This window comes from Gopherus flavomarginatus, chromosome 1 (assembly GCF_025201925.1).
Source record: "Gopherus flavomarginatus isolate rGopFla2 chromosome 1, rGopFla2.mat.asm, whole genome shotgun sequence".
In the NCBI taxonomy this organism is placed as follows: Eukaryota; Metazoa; Chordata; order Testudines; family Testudinidae; genus Gopherus; species Gopherus flavomarginatus.
The window spans coordinates 332,163,360-332,178,246 of record NC_066617.1 but is presented as its reverse complement, the minus strand read 5'-3'; the positions used below and the strand labels follow the sequence as shown (position 1 = coordinate 332,178,246).

Here is a 14,887-nt window from a genome sequence, read left to right as displayed (position 1 = left end):
TAGCTAGTCAAAAAAGCACCTCCAAAGTCCAAGCTCCCTCTCCCATCTCTTAAAAAAAAAAATCCAGAACTGCGACAGAACTGGCAGAAAGTATCACTGCTTGAAGACTGACAGATGATTCCCTACTGACAGAAGTAGATATTCAAGCAACAATAAAGTACCTTGCCAACTACAGTTCATGACACACAGAAAGCTTGTAGGACTGCAGAAAACCTATCAGTCATTATATTGTGGTAGCTCCCAAAGGCTCTAATCAGATTTGGCCCTGGTTGTTCTTTTCTCACTCACAAAATGTAAGACAAGAGTCAATACTTCAACAGTTTTTAATAGATGAGCTACTTAAAAGAGATGTGTTATCCTAAAATACAAGTCAGGGCCACACTCTTCTTTGCTGAAATATGCTTCAAAAACAATTGATTTTTGCAAAAAGCAAGCTTTACTCTTGATACCAAAGTCCATTAATCATCTTTTTCAGTTCTCATTTCCCCTTTATTTTACCACGATTGATCACCACACCAGGGGCGGCTCCAGGCACCAAGCGCGTGCCTGGGGCGGCAAGCCACAGGGGGCAGCCTGCCGGTTGCCATGAGGGCAGAAGTCAGGCTGCCTTCAGCGGCATGCCTGCAGGAGGTCTGCTGGTCCTGTGGCCTTGCCGGCAATTCAGCGGTGGGTATGTCAAAGGCATGGGACCGGCGGACCTCCTGCAGGCATGCTGCCAAAAGTTGCCTGCCTGCTGAGCTTGGGGCAGCAAAATACAGAGAGCCGCCCCTGCACCACACACAAAAGGAAAGAAAACATCTTGTACTGGAGAAGTAAATTACATTTCACAAATGTTCAACATATTACACAGGAAACATAACAGACACCTTGTATTAATTAAATGAAAATATTTTTGCTTAATAGATGTACCCAATACAGTTACAACTTCAAAGTTACTGGCCTTACTCCTAGACTGTTCGGAGCCAAGGTGCCACGGATGGACAGAGGGACAGGAATTGTTAAAGGGTCATACATGCCGGCAAGTGTCCAGGGGTTAAATGGAAATATGCACACTACCTCTGAACACCCGAAAGATTAAAGTTGAGATACTATTTATGCAAGCTCATACAACAGCTGAAAGCAGCGCCATCCACCCACCAACTGCAACATCTTTGTTCAGAAATGCCTCTGATGTCAGTACCTTGACCCTACAGACAACTAGTTATCTTAGCCAGTACATATTAAATTAAAATTCTTACTTGCTAAATAAATCCCAGGCAGATCAAGCAAACATGGTTGTTTCATGCATCTTTGCGGACAATTGCCTACAATACATGAAAATTTATTACCGTAATTTATTGCTAAATTCAAATATTTCTATTTCAGTTCAAAGTAATTCTCTTAATGTCAATTCTACCTATCTTTTTCACTATTGATAAATTGTGAAGGTTGCATCTTTGCCAGTGTAAAACAAAAAATCAAAACCTCCAATTGCTAGAACAGCAGTGGAGTCTCTCTACTTGTCAACCTTATATTATACAATAATTCAGCTGTCTCCTAAATGATTCAGCAGTTTTAAAAATCTTAAGGCTCTGTGTAGTTACTGCTGGGACTGTTGGGCTGGTTTTTTTCTAAATTCAGAATTGAATCAATATGAGAATTCATCAAAGCAAGCACTTCCATTTTGAATCAAACATCAAAACTATGAGAACACTATATAAAAACTAGTTATTTGAAAAAGCTGAAAATAATTCTTAAAGTTTGACTGAGCCACTGTTCTACAGTTAAGGATTTTTCATGCCACTGCAAGATATATTTTTTAAAGAATAATTCATAGTTGCCAGAGGATGCTATACATTTTTGTATGCTATACTGATAATGCCTATTCCAGACTTCCATAAATACTTGTAGGCTCTAGGAAGCACTGATGCAAAGACAGCTTTAATGGCAATTACTTTAATTCCATATATGATCAGCATCCTATATCGTTTTTGTGATACAACAGCATACAAATTAAGTCATCTCTGCTTTATCATACAAAGATCTGATAACCCTCCCAATAGATTTACTACACAAAACAACCTAGGACGACTAGAGCAATGATACAAGTTGGCACCATTTACAAAGCCAAAATGCAACAGTGTATGATGGGAGTAAAGAAATAGGAAAGGGGGAGGGAGAGAGATTTGGTACCTACTGTGGTAATAAAAAACTTCCAAGATTACTCTAACTGAAAGAATAAAGTTACTTTTGCCTTCCTTTTTTTCAGTTTTACTTTGTGCATTTGACAGCACTTTGTGCACTGTGAGTTTCATTATTTTGTCTGTCAGCTGCATGCCTGATCTCATGCAGCAGCATGGTGTTTCCCCAAAGGACAGGGCAAGTCTCCAAGAGGTGAGAGCTTGATTTCCTTTTCCTGAAAGGGGGAAGTCAGCTTTCTAAAGTTTGGGAAACACTGCATTAGCATGGTCATTCACTACTCTCCTGTACTGCTCTAGGATAGAGCTCATGCAAGGGCTTGTGTACCAGTAACAGCAACAGTAAGTCTGCTGATATGGCAGCAATCAAACATGAGGGGGTGGGGGAGAGAGAGCAGCAGCTGACTGGTTGTTCTGAGCAGGTTTGGCATTACACTCAGACCCACCTCAAAAGTCTCTTTCTAAAAGCAGCAGTAGCAACAACAAAGAGAAGAGGGAATTATTTCAAAACAAAATTGATTTTAAAAATGTCAGGACTTACTAATTAATATCAGAAAAACATTTTAAATTCGTTTTAGAATATTCAAGTTTGTCCCTTTAAACAAACTAGTTTTTAAAAGATGTAACTTGAATAGATCCTATCACTATGGACTGTCATTCACAGCATTAGGGCTTGCCTAGACATGGAGTTATTCAAGGAAAACTGTTCCTGAATAACTCCACGCATGGACACTCTTTTTCCAGAGTAAAGCAGCCTTGTGCCTGTTTAGCTTAACCCACACTAAACAGGAACACAGCAGCCTTATTCCAAAATAAAACCGTCCCAGAGCTATTTGGGAATAGCCATTCCTAAATAACTCCATGTGCACTGTAGATAAGCCTTTAGAAATAAAAAAGGAAAGAGCATGCCTGGTGAAGAAGCCCTCCTGTTGGTGTGGTATCCACACTGAAGTGCTGCAGAGGTGCAGCTGCATCACTGAAGACATACCCTTAGGCAACGTCTATACTTGGAGCTGGGAAGACGATTCATAGCTTGCACAAACGTCCCTGGGTCAGCACGCTACAAACAGCTGCGTAGCCATGGTAGCACAGCAGCAGCTCAGGCTAGCCTCTACAAATATGTACATGCCTAGACCACCTGGGTTCATACTGAGGGCTAGTCTATACTACCGAGTTTTGTTGACAAAACTTATGTTGACACCCAAAAGTCGACAAAACAAAAATCGCCAAAGGGTGTTCACACTTGCTCCCTCTGTCGACAGATCATGTCCAAACTGGGGACACCATCACTGACAGGGTGAGCAATGCACCATGGGTATGTATCCCACAGTGCAGTGTTGTGGAAAAGAAGAGCTAATCGCTGTGCATATTGGGATTCTCTCCGAGTTCTCCCACAGCCCCTTCAGCTGCCGAGAGCAGCATCATGAGTAGCTCTCACTGTGAGCTCTCTTCTGTGATGAGGAATGGAAAAGCAGCACAGCAGTCTGTCCCTCTTCCTCTGCAGGAGCATTCCAATGATTTGCTCTTTCTTTGTTCCCCTGATGGAGCAGCACACAGATACCTCCTGGAGCTTTGAAAGGGGAGGGGCGCATGCCTGCAGGGCAGATAGAGCAAAACACTGAGCAATCAGGGCAGGCATTGTGGGATACTGGTGGAAGCCAGTTCTGTGGACAAAACAATAAGCAGTGTCTACACTGGCTCTTTGTTGACAATAAAGGGAGGAGAAAAGAAAAGTCTTTCATGGGGTACAAGATTCTTGTCGTCAAAACTGGGCGTTTTTCACGACAAAAGTCCTCTTGCTGTTTTGTTGCCAAAAGGCAGTTTTTGGTGACAAAACTTGCCAGTGTAGACAAGCCCTGAGATGGCTAAGCAGCCCATGCTACCCCAGCTACAATGCTATTCTTTCTTTAAAGGTGTGTTCTTAACCCAGGTTTTTTCTTAACCTGGGTTAGCCAACCCGAGTTAAGAACACACTTTTTTTTCCCCAGTGTAGACATACTCTAAAAATGCTGTTATTTTCCAAAACAAAGTAATGCTATAAAAAACTAAATATATTCATGCATGATATATTACCATTTTCACACAAATGTGTATGTGTGTGTAGCGGGGGGGAAATCAGTCCAACAATTTTAAAGGGAGCTACATATAGCCACCTCTTTAGCTCATTGAAAGAGGATTACATTTATACGACCCTTCAAAGGAGATCACTTGATATATAGCCACAATGACACAATCTTTTGAAAGTTCAGTATTGTAAGCTTACATGTGTATTTTGTACAGAGGGATCTACAAAGCATATCTAGACATGCACACTAGCTGCATTACTTTAGGTCTAAGAAAAACCTCATAAAAATTTGAAAAACAAAGTTATTTAGGATCAACCAGTAGAGCACACTGTGCCTGGTTAAAAAAAAAAAAATTGTACAGAGTTACAAGATTCTTTTAAAGTAACCACATTTTAGGTTTTTTGGTTTTTCACTTTTAGCAATATAGCACAAAATACAGATAATCAGATTCAAGAATGCCACGTATTAATGGTTAGAAAATGTGAGTAAGTCTGATCATATTAAAAGTCAAACCTCAATGTTCTAATTTCCCAATAGAGTCATTAACTTCATGCCAGTAAGAGTACACCTCATGAACCTAGCTTGTCTCACTCAGCAGCAATTTCATTAGTTCTGTCACAAGAACATACCCAAACAATAACCCCATCTGACAAAATAAAATACTTCAGAGCATGGATTGTCTCTTAGAATAGCCTGGCACTTACCCCAGTTAGCTTTATTACCAGTAATAAATTTTTGAAAGGTTGACATACATAAAACACTCAGCTGCTCGAACAGAAGATCAATGAGACTTGTGATAAGAGATTAATTTAGCAATCAGACAACCCTAAAGCATGGCTTCAGACAATTAGATTTTTTTTTAAATCTATACACAACACTAAAACAGAGCCACTATATGAAAAATATGCACAATTTGAACCTTATTTTGCAAAACAGCTTTCGTGGAGTAATCTTCATGATATATGCATGCTCTATAAAATGTGATTCATTTCTTCCAAAGGAATGTCACTTATACTGAATGTTAAACCCATAACGAACGTTTGTGGGATTTCTCACTTTCGTCTAGGCAGCTCACTGAGTAAGTGAACTGATTTATTTGAGGACACAAAATGTATGAAAGGAAGAACAGTTCAATTATGGGTTAAGGAAACATAGGAGTTAGCACACAACTGTCTAAATCATAGAAGCTGACCCTGACAAAGCAGAATTAATTGTACAACAAAACTGTTGTATACCAGTCTTGGACTTCAGTGTGTGGAAACATTCATGATGAAAGACGCTTGGTTCAAGTTAGTCATATTCATCTCGCCACAAATTCTAAATCATCAAACTAAAGACGAGATCCCATTTGGGAAATCTCAATATCTTATTATTTTTCCTTTTGTATTCTAGATAATTGAACTTCAATGAATTTAACAGCACAAGGCTCTTATTCCCTTCACAGTTAAAACATGAAACTAATCCTGTTATCTTAAATAATTTTCAGTTACTCTTATTGATTTATAGGGCTTCAGTTTTCTTCCCCTCTCCCACAATGGAATCTCTATTGTCAATGTTGCCAATGTTTCAGGGCCACAGGAAGTATGCGATAAAAGTGATTCTTCAGGGATATTAACTAGTATAAAGGCAAGTAGCTGATAGAGTAGAAAAGGGGCATTGGGGCAGAAATAGTTGTATCGTTCCTGGCTAACAAACTTTCATGTGTATAGGTAAAAAAGTTGTTCTAGACCAAGGGAGACTTCAAAAGTAAGATTTCTCTCGCAAGACAGTTCTACAGTGAGAAGGGACAATGTCCCCGCTCCCTCCCCAGCGTTCCTCAGACAAAACTACTACATTTACTAATATCTTCAGATCATCTACGCATAACAGAACTGACTTTCTTCAACAGTTTCTGTCCAAAGCGCTCTGTTTACAGCTGGACCTTCTGATGTTCCAATAGTTATGCAAACAAAATGAAGCCCTACAGTTACATCAGGGAACAAAGTTAACAAAACAAAACCACACAGCTTGTCGCTGGTATCAGAGATTCATTTGAGGCCAACTGTTGTACACACTCAAATTCTAGTTTTGGCAGGTCACGCTCATGGCACGTGTGCTTAACTTCTCAAACCTGCTTCCTCATCTTCCCAGAGGACTTATGCTATCCCCAACACATGCTGCAGCCGATATATCCATTTTATCTAATATACTACTTAACTGTTATACATCCATGCCTCTTAGTTTTTAATGCCACACTTATCACTGTAGTTATTTAAGTACCTAACATCTAACTGCAAACTCTGAATAGCAAGAATCAAGAAACTCTTCAGCCACTGTTATTTATCTTTCTTCAGAGTGTTTCATTATTGTGTTGTCTGATGAACAATGAGTCACATATCACTCTGTGGGTCTGAATGAAGATGAACTGATTCTTTCCTAGAGACCTTTCATAGCTCCTGCTCAGATGGTTTAATTATAAGTCTGCTAAAACTAAATGAATTAAAGGCAAAGCACATTCATTTATTTAGGCAATTTCCCTTTAGCTGATTTTTACTTATCCTTGTGGAAAACTCATGTCTCTGTATACTCATAATGAAAAATATGAAATTAAATCAACTGTGCACTATATTATATGATGCCTCACCACACTGAATGAACCTTCAGTTTAATCAGTGATTATACAAGCCTTGTAAATTTTTGTGATTATTTTATCCTCACCAACACTTACAAGAAATAAAAAAGCCAGCTGGAGTTTCTCTTGAGGAACTTGGCATAGCTCAAACAATTTCATACTCTGAGGGCAATGAAAATTTTACTATATGAATTACATTTTGCAGTCCTCATCTAATTCAACTACACCAGGAAGCCCAGGATGGAATAGTAAGAAATGTGGCACTTTGAAGGTCTCATGGAACCAAAAACGGAACCAGATTGCTGCTATGTAAAATTAAAAAGGTCATAGAAGAGTTCTTAAACTAAAGGCTGAGGGAAAGCTGACAGGTGCAGAGGAGCACATGGTTTGGACAGACACATCCCTTAGGGAAAGATTTATTAAAGGGGATATTCTATATCCTAGTAAAGAGGAGAGACTATACGTTGACAAAGTGCAGGTAGGAAATGAAGAGAAACAGTGAAACAATTACATCACATAAAGGCGGACAACTAAATATTGACAAATTTTATAAGTGCTAATATACAAATGCAAGAAGTCTAAATGTGAAGATGGGTGAACCTGAGTGCCTGGTATTAAGCGAGGATACTTATATAACAGGCATCACAGAAACTCAGTGGAATGATGATAAATCAACAGGACACGGTAATACCAGGGTACAAAATATATGGGAATGACAGAGCAGGGCACATTGATGGAGAGTGGCACTATATGTGAAAGAAAGCATGGAGTCAAATTAAGTAAAAATCTCAAATGAATCAAAGAATATCACAGAATCTGTATGGATAGAAATTCCATGCTTGACTAATAAGAGTATGGCAGCAGGAATATACTACCAACCACTTGACCAAGGTGGTCACAGTAATTGTGAAATGCTCAGGGAGATTAGGCTACAAAAACAGAAAACCCAATAATAATGAGGGATCTCAATTATCTGCATATTCATTGGGAACACGTGACCTCAGGATGGGATGCAGAGATAAAATTTTGAGACATCATCAATGACTGCTTCTTAGAGAAGCTAGTCATGGAATCCATAACGGGAGAGGCAATTCTTGATTTAGTCCTAAATTATGCACAGGATAAGGTCCAAGAGGTGAATATAGTGAATTGCTTGGTAAAAGCAACGACAACATAATTAAACTTAACATCTTTCCAAGGGAGAAAAATACCAAAGAAACCCACCACAGTAACATTTAACTTCAAAAAGGGAAACTACACAAAAATGAGGCGGCTAGTTACATGGAAATTAAAAAGAACAGTCACAAGAGTGAAATGCCTGTGAACTGTATGGAAACTTCTTAAAAAACACCATCACTGAGGTTCAACTTATGTAAACCTCAAATAAAAAAAACAGTAAGAAAAAAACAAAACAAAACAAAAAAAAATGCCACCATGGCTAATCAACAGAGTAAAAGAGGCGGTAAGAGACAAAAAGACATCTTTTAAGAATTAGAAGTCAGATTCTACTGAGGAAAACAGAAAGGAGCCTAAACTTTGGTAAATCAAGAATAAAAGTATAATTAAGCAGGCCAAAAACATTTTTTCTGAAGAGCAACTAGCAAATGACAAAAACTAACAGCAATTTTTTTTTTTTAAAGGATGTCAGAAGCAGGAAGACTGCCAAACAATCAGTGGGGTCACTGTATGACTGAGGTGCTAAAGGAGCACTCAAGGAAAACAAGACCACTGCAGAGAAGCTAAATTGATTCTTTGCATCCATCTTCACTGCAGAGGATGTGAGGGAGATTCCCACACTTGAGCCATTCTTTTTAGGGGACAAATCTGAGGAACTGTCCCAGATTGAGGTGTCAGTAGAAGTGGTTTTGGAAGAAATTGATAAATTAGACAGTAATGAGTGACCAGGACTAAACAGTATTCACTTAAGTGTTCAGAAGGAACTCAAATATGAGATTGCAGAACTACTAAACAGGATATATAACCTATCACTTAAATCAGCCTCTGTACCACATGTCTGGGGAATAACTAATGCAATGCTGATTTTTAAAAGGCTCCAGAGGCAATCCTGGCAATTAACTTAGCCTAACTTCAGTACCAGGCAAATTAGTTGAAACTATAGTTGTCATAAACAGATAGTTTAGGGTTAACGTCTCTTTTCCCTGTAAAGGGTTAAGAAGCTCAGTAAACCTGGCTGACACCTGACCAGAGGACCAATAGGAGGACAAGGTACTTTCAAATCTTGGTGGACGGAAGTCTTTGTTTGTGCTTTTTGTTTTGTTGTTGTTGTTCGCTCTCAGGACTGAGAGGGACGGGACATCAATCCAGGCTCTCCAAATCTTTCTGAATCAGTCGCTCATGTTTCAAACTTGTAAGTAATTAGCCAGGCAAGGCGTGTTAGTCTTATGTTTGTTTTCTCAACTTGTAAATGTTTCTTTTGCTGGAAGGATTTTACCTCTGTTTGCTGTAACTTTGAACCTAAGGCTGGGGGGGCCCCTCTGGTCTATAGGAATCTGATTACCCTGTAAAGCATTTTCCATCCTGATTTTACAGAGGTAATTTTTACCTTTTCTTTCTTTAATTAGAAGCTTTCTTTTTAAGAACCTGATTGATTTTTCCTTGTGTTAAGATCGAAGGGGATAGGATCTGGACTCACCAGGGACTAGCAGGGGGAAAGGAGGGGGATAGAAAATTTATCCTTGTTTTAAGATCCAAGGGGTTTGGATCTGTGTTCAGCAGGGAATTGGTAAAGTCCCTCAAGGCAATCCGGGGGGTGGGGGGGAGTTTGGGGGGAATAGAGAGTGCCCCAGACATTGGAACTCTGGGTGGTGGCAGTGTTACCAGATCTAAGCTAGTAATTAAGCTTAGAAGGGTCCATGCAGGTCCCCACATTTGTACACTAATGTTCAGAGTGGGGAAAAAAACCTTGACAATAGTAAAGACAAGGGCGGCTCTAGACACCAGCTAAACAAGCAGGTGCCTAGGGCAGCAAAATATATGGGGCGGCATAATGCTAGGGCCCCAGCTCAGACCTCAAGCAGCTTCCTGGGCTGGATCCTCACCGCCCCAGGGGGGCGGTAACCAGCCTGTTGTTCTGCCGCCGGAGTGCGGCAGGGCAGGGAGCCAGCTAAGTGGGGAGTGTGTCCCCGATGCTCTCCCGCGGGCAGCGGCCACACCCCACCCCTCAGGTGGGAGCCGGTAGCACGGCCCTGCCCTAGCTGAAAAGGATGGGCCACTCCTCCTCGGCTTGTCCCCGCGGCTGTAAGCCGAGGAGTGGCCCGTCCTCTGCAGCCAGGGCAGGGCTGCACTACTGGCTCCTGCCTGGGATGGTGTGGGGGTGGCACGAACAAGCCGCAGCCAGGGCAAGGCTGAGCTACCGGCTCCGCCTGGGGAGTGGGTAGCTGCTGACCGCTGGAGAGCAATGTGAACAAGCAGAGAAGGAGTGGCCCATCCTCTACAGCCGGGGCAGGGCCGCACTACTGGCTCCGCCTGGCGGGTGGCGGGGGGTGGCCACTGACCGCAGAAAAGCGGCAGAAGCCGGTAGCGCAGCCCTTGCCTGACTGCAGAGGACGGGCCGCTCCTCCTCGGATTGTCCCCACCGCTCTCCCGTGGTCAGCGGCCACTCCCCACCCCTCAGGCGGGAGCCAGTAGCGCGGCCCTGCTCCGGCTGCAGAGGACGGGGGGAATATGGCACCCAGGCGGGCCACTCCTCCTCGGTTTGTCCCTGCCTCTGCATCCTCCTCCCCTCGGCACCACGTCCTGCCAGGGGAGGGGAGAGGGGAGCAGAGTGGCAGCCTGGGCTGAGCCCAGCTCATGCCAGGGCCAAGGCGAAGATCAAGGATGAGTGGGGCTGGAATCCAGCAACAGCCCCAACTCCTGGCCCTAGGAGCTGCGGTGACGGGAGATGAACCCACTTTGGGCCAGATCCGCAGCAAGGTAAGAGTTGAGCTGGGTGGGAGGGTCCCCGGGACCCCGGGGAAGCTTCCGCCTGCTGGAGCCCCAGAGGCTGCTGCCTCCCTCCCCAGCCCCTCACAGCACTCCAGTGCCTGGAGTCTCCTTCTGCCTCCCCTCCTGAAGGGGGGCGAGTGACCTGGCAGAGAGGGGCAGCATCTGTCCAGCAAGCCCAGCACCTCCTCCTTGGCTCCTCCAGCCCCAGAGCTCTCTCCATTGCATGTCCCTCGAGCTCCCAGCTGGGCAGCCTCAGCGCTGGAAAAACGCCAGCAGGGCTGGGTTCAGTGTGTACCCGAGCTCGTGGGGAGCTCTCTTGCCTCAATGACTAGCACTTTACCTACGGCAAGTACAGTAGTGCAATAGGAGTGTGACGTGAAAAATATCATGTCATGCTGTGACACAGTCACTCAAATCACGATTACCTGTGTGTACTGTGCTGCTCTACCGGTACCATTTGCTCTAATTTCAGTTTCGCGTCAGTGCCAGTGGTTATAGGGCTAAAATGCCAGGACAAAACCGAAAATGACTAGTTAAAATTAAATGTTAAAATTATACTAGTAGGAAACTGTTTTATTTCACTAACTACAAATTCTGTTTTCATTTTTTTTTTAATTTTAAACAGTCAAAACAAAACTGCAAAGTGAAAACATGTATAAAAGCCAAAAAAGGGGGGGAGGGGATTTTTTTGCTTGGGGCAGCAAAAAACTTAAGAGTCGGCCCTGAGTAAAGAACAGAATTATTAGACACATAGGTGAACACAATTTGTGTTGAGGAAGGGTCAACACGACTTTTGTAAAGGGAAATCATGGTTCACCACTCTATTACAATTCTTTGAGGCAAACAACAAACACATAGACAAAGGTGATACAATGGATACAGTACTTGGATTTTCAAAAGCCTTTGATAAAGTCCCTCACCAAAGGCTCTTAAGAAAAGCAAGCAGTCATGGGATAAGAGGTAAGGTCCTCTCATGGATCAGTAACTGGTTAAAAGATAAGAAACAAAGGCTAGGAATAAATGGTCAATTTTCACAATAGAGAGATGTAAATAGCTGTGTCTCCCAGGGATCTGTAGTGGGACCAGTCTTATTCAACATATTCATAAATGATCTGGAAAAAGGGGTAAACAGTGAGGTGGCAAAATTTGCATATGATACAAAATAATTCAAGATAGTGAAGTCCAAAGCTGACTGAAGAGTTGCAAAGGGATCTCTCAAATCTGGGTGACTGCGCAACAAAATGGCAGATGAAATTCAGTATTGATAAATGCAAAGTCATGAACACTGGAAAACATAATCCCAACTGTACCACTTTAGACAGATCTTGGAATCATTCTCTGAAAACATCTGCTCAATGTGCAGTGGCAGTCAAAAAAAGATAAGGTTAGGAACCATTAATAAAGGGATAGATAATCAGGCAGAAAATATCATGCCACTATATAAGTCAATGGTATGCCCACACCTTAAGTACTGAGCGCAGGTGTGGTCGCCCCATCTCAAAAAATATATTAGAACTGGAAAAGTACATAAAAAGGTAAAGATTATTAGGACTATCACCCAGCTTCCATATAAGTGATTCAAAAGACAGACTGTTCAGCTTGGAAAAGAGATGACTTGGGAGGGTGGGGGAGTATGATAAAGGTCTGTAAAATAATAAATGGTGTTTAAAAAGTGAAGAAGTGTACTTACTCCTTCATGTAACACACAAACCAGGGTAGCAGGTTTAAAACAAACAAAAGGAAGTACTTCTCCACACAAAGCACAGTCAACCTGTGGAACCTGTTGACAGGAGATGTTATAAAGACCAAAAGTATAACTGGGTTCTAAAAAGAATTAGATAAGTTCTTAGAGAATAGGTACATCAATGACTATTAGCCAAGACGGGCAGGGATGCAACCCCATGCTCTGGGTGTCCCTAAATCTGATGGTTAGAAGCTGGGATTAGACGCGAGAGAGTGTGGACCACTCCATAAAATGCCCTATTCTGTTCACTCCCTCTGAAGCATCTAGCACCAGACCACAGTTGGAAGACAGGATAATGGGCTAAAATGGACCATTGGTCTGACCCAGTATGGCCATTCTTATGAGGCACAAAGAGCCCCGTGCATACGGTTAGCAGTCAGCTGCTTCAGCCATCATTGTAACTATAATACAAAGAACTATTTGAAAGCAGCCATTAACATCCTCCATCATAACAATACCCCCCCTTTCATATCAACTCTGCCAATCATCCCAATACAGTTTCAAAAGATAACACCCTGAGTGACTTACCTCCTACACAGAAATAAAAAAAATAATTGCTGAGGGAAGGAGAAAATGAGAGGAAGAATGGGCAAATAGTGGCCCTGCCATGTGGGAGGAGGATGGGGGATCCTGGTGTGATGATTTGGAGGTTCTGTCTATGTACACCTTGTCATAAACAGATAGTTAAGGGTTAATGTCTCTTATCTGTAAAGGGTTAAGAAGCTCAATAAACCTGGCTGACACCTGACCAGAGGACCAATCGGGGGACAAGATACTTTCAAATCTTGGTGGAGGGAAGTCTTTGTTTGTGCTGTTTGTGTTGTTCATTGTTCGCTCTTGGGGCTAAGAGGGACCAGACGTGCACCCAGGTTTTCTCCAATCTTTCTGAATCAGTCTCTCATGTTTCAAAATAGTAAGTACTAGCTAGAAAAGGTGGATTAGTCTTATGTTTGTTTTCTTAACTTGTAAATGTGTATTTTGCTGGAAGGATTTTACCTCTGTTTGCTGTAACTTTGAATCTCAGGCTGGGGTGGGGGGGAGGGAGTCCCTCTAGTCTATATAAATCTGAATACCCTGTGAGCATTTTACACCCTGATTTTATAGAGATAATTTTTTACCTTTTCTTTCTTCAATTAAAAGCTCTCTTTTTTAAGAACCTGATTGATTTTTCCTTGTTTTGGAATCCAAGGGATTGAGTCTAAACTCACCAGGGATTGGTGGGGGGAAAAGGAAAGGGAAGGTTAATTCCTCTCTGTTTTAAGATCCAAGGAGTTTGGATCAGTGAAGCCTCTCAGGGTAACCCAGGGAGGGGAAAGTCTGGGAGGGGGAAAGGAGGGGGAATGGTTTATTTCTCCTTGTTTTAAGACCCATTTTTTGGCTGGTGGCAGCGTTATATTTTGGCTGGTGGCAGCATTATCAGATCTAAGCTAGGAATTAAGCTTGGAAGGGTCCATGCAGATCCCCACTTTTTGGACGTTAAAGTTCAAAGTGGGGGAAAAAAACCTTGACACACCTCATCAAATCTGACAGATGTTATACAGAGAGTTCTGAACTCTCATCCCCAGTGCACAGTAAATCAGCCATGGGCTGACAAGGACACTGTCACATATCACACCCTATCTGGAAGAAGCTATAGAACCAAGTAATTCATTAACATTTTATTAACTATGCTCCAGCAGGACAATGGATACTCTAAGGTGAGAATCCAATTATTCCAGGTGGTTTGCAGGCAGAAAGTTTTGGAGCAGTGGAATTTCTTCAGAAGGAGAACAAAGAAACCAGGTATTAGTGTTAGCATTTAAAAGCTCAGAAGGCTAAGGGCTTGTCTACACTGGCACTTTACAGAGCTGCAACTTTCTCGCTCTGGGGAGTGAAAAAACATCCCTCTGAACGCTGCAAGTTTCAGCGCTGTAAAGTGCCAGTGTAGACAGTGCTGGCAGCTGTGCTCCCAGCGCTCGCAGCTATTCCCCTCGCGGAGGTGGTTTTTTTACAGCACTGGGAGAGCTCTCTCTCAGTGCTGGTGCCATGACTACACAGCCATGTTAAAGTTAAAGAAGACATGCCCTAAGATAGTGGTCCCCAACGCAGTGCCCACAGGTGCCATGGCGCCTGCAGGGGCATCTTAAAGTGCCCACGTCCTGGCCCCCGGGAGAGCACCCGCCGAAATGTCGCTGAATTTCAGTGGCATTTCAGTGGGGACACCTCTCGATGATGACGTTTGTCGCCGACAACTTATGTCATCGAGAGGCATCGCCCCTGAATTTCAGCGGCAATGCCTCTCAATGACGCCGCTTGCCGTCCACAAGTGACGTCATCGAGAAACGTCGCTCCTGAATTTCGGCAG

The 14,887-nt window shown here is 42.5% G+C and overlaps 1 protein-coding gene across 1 annotated transcript in view; it reads right to left on the bottom strand.

Annotated features, from left to right (window-relative positions):
* Positions 1-14,887, bottom strand: part of XPO4 (exportin 4) — a 166,794-nt gene that overhangs the window by 80,288 nt on the left and 71,619 nt on the right. The window lies entirely within an intron of this gene.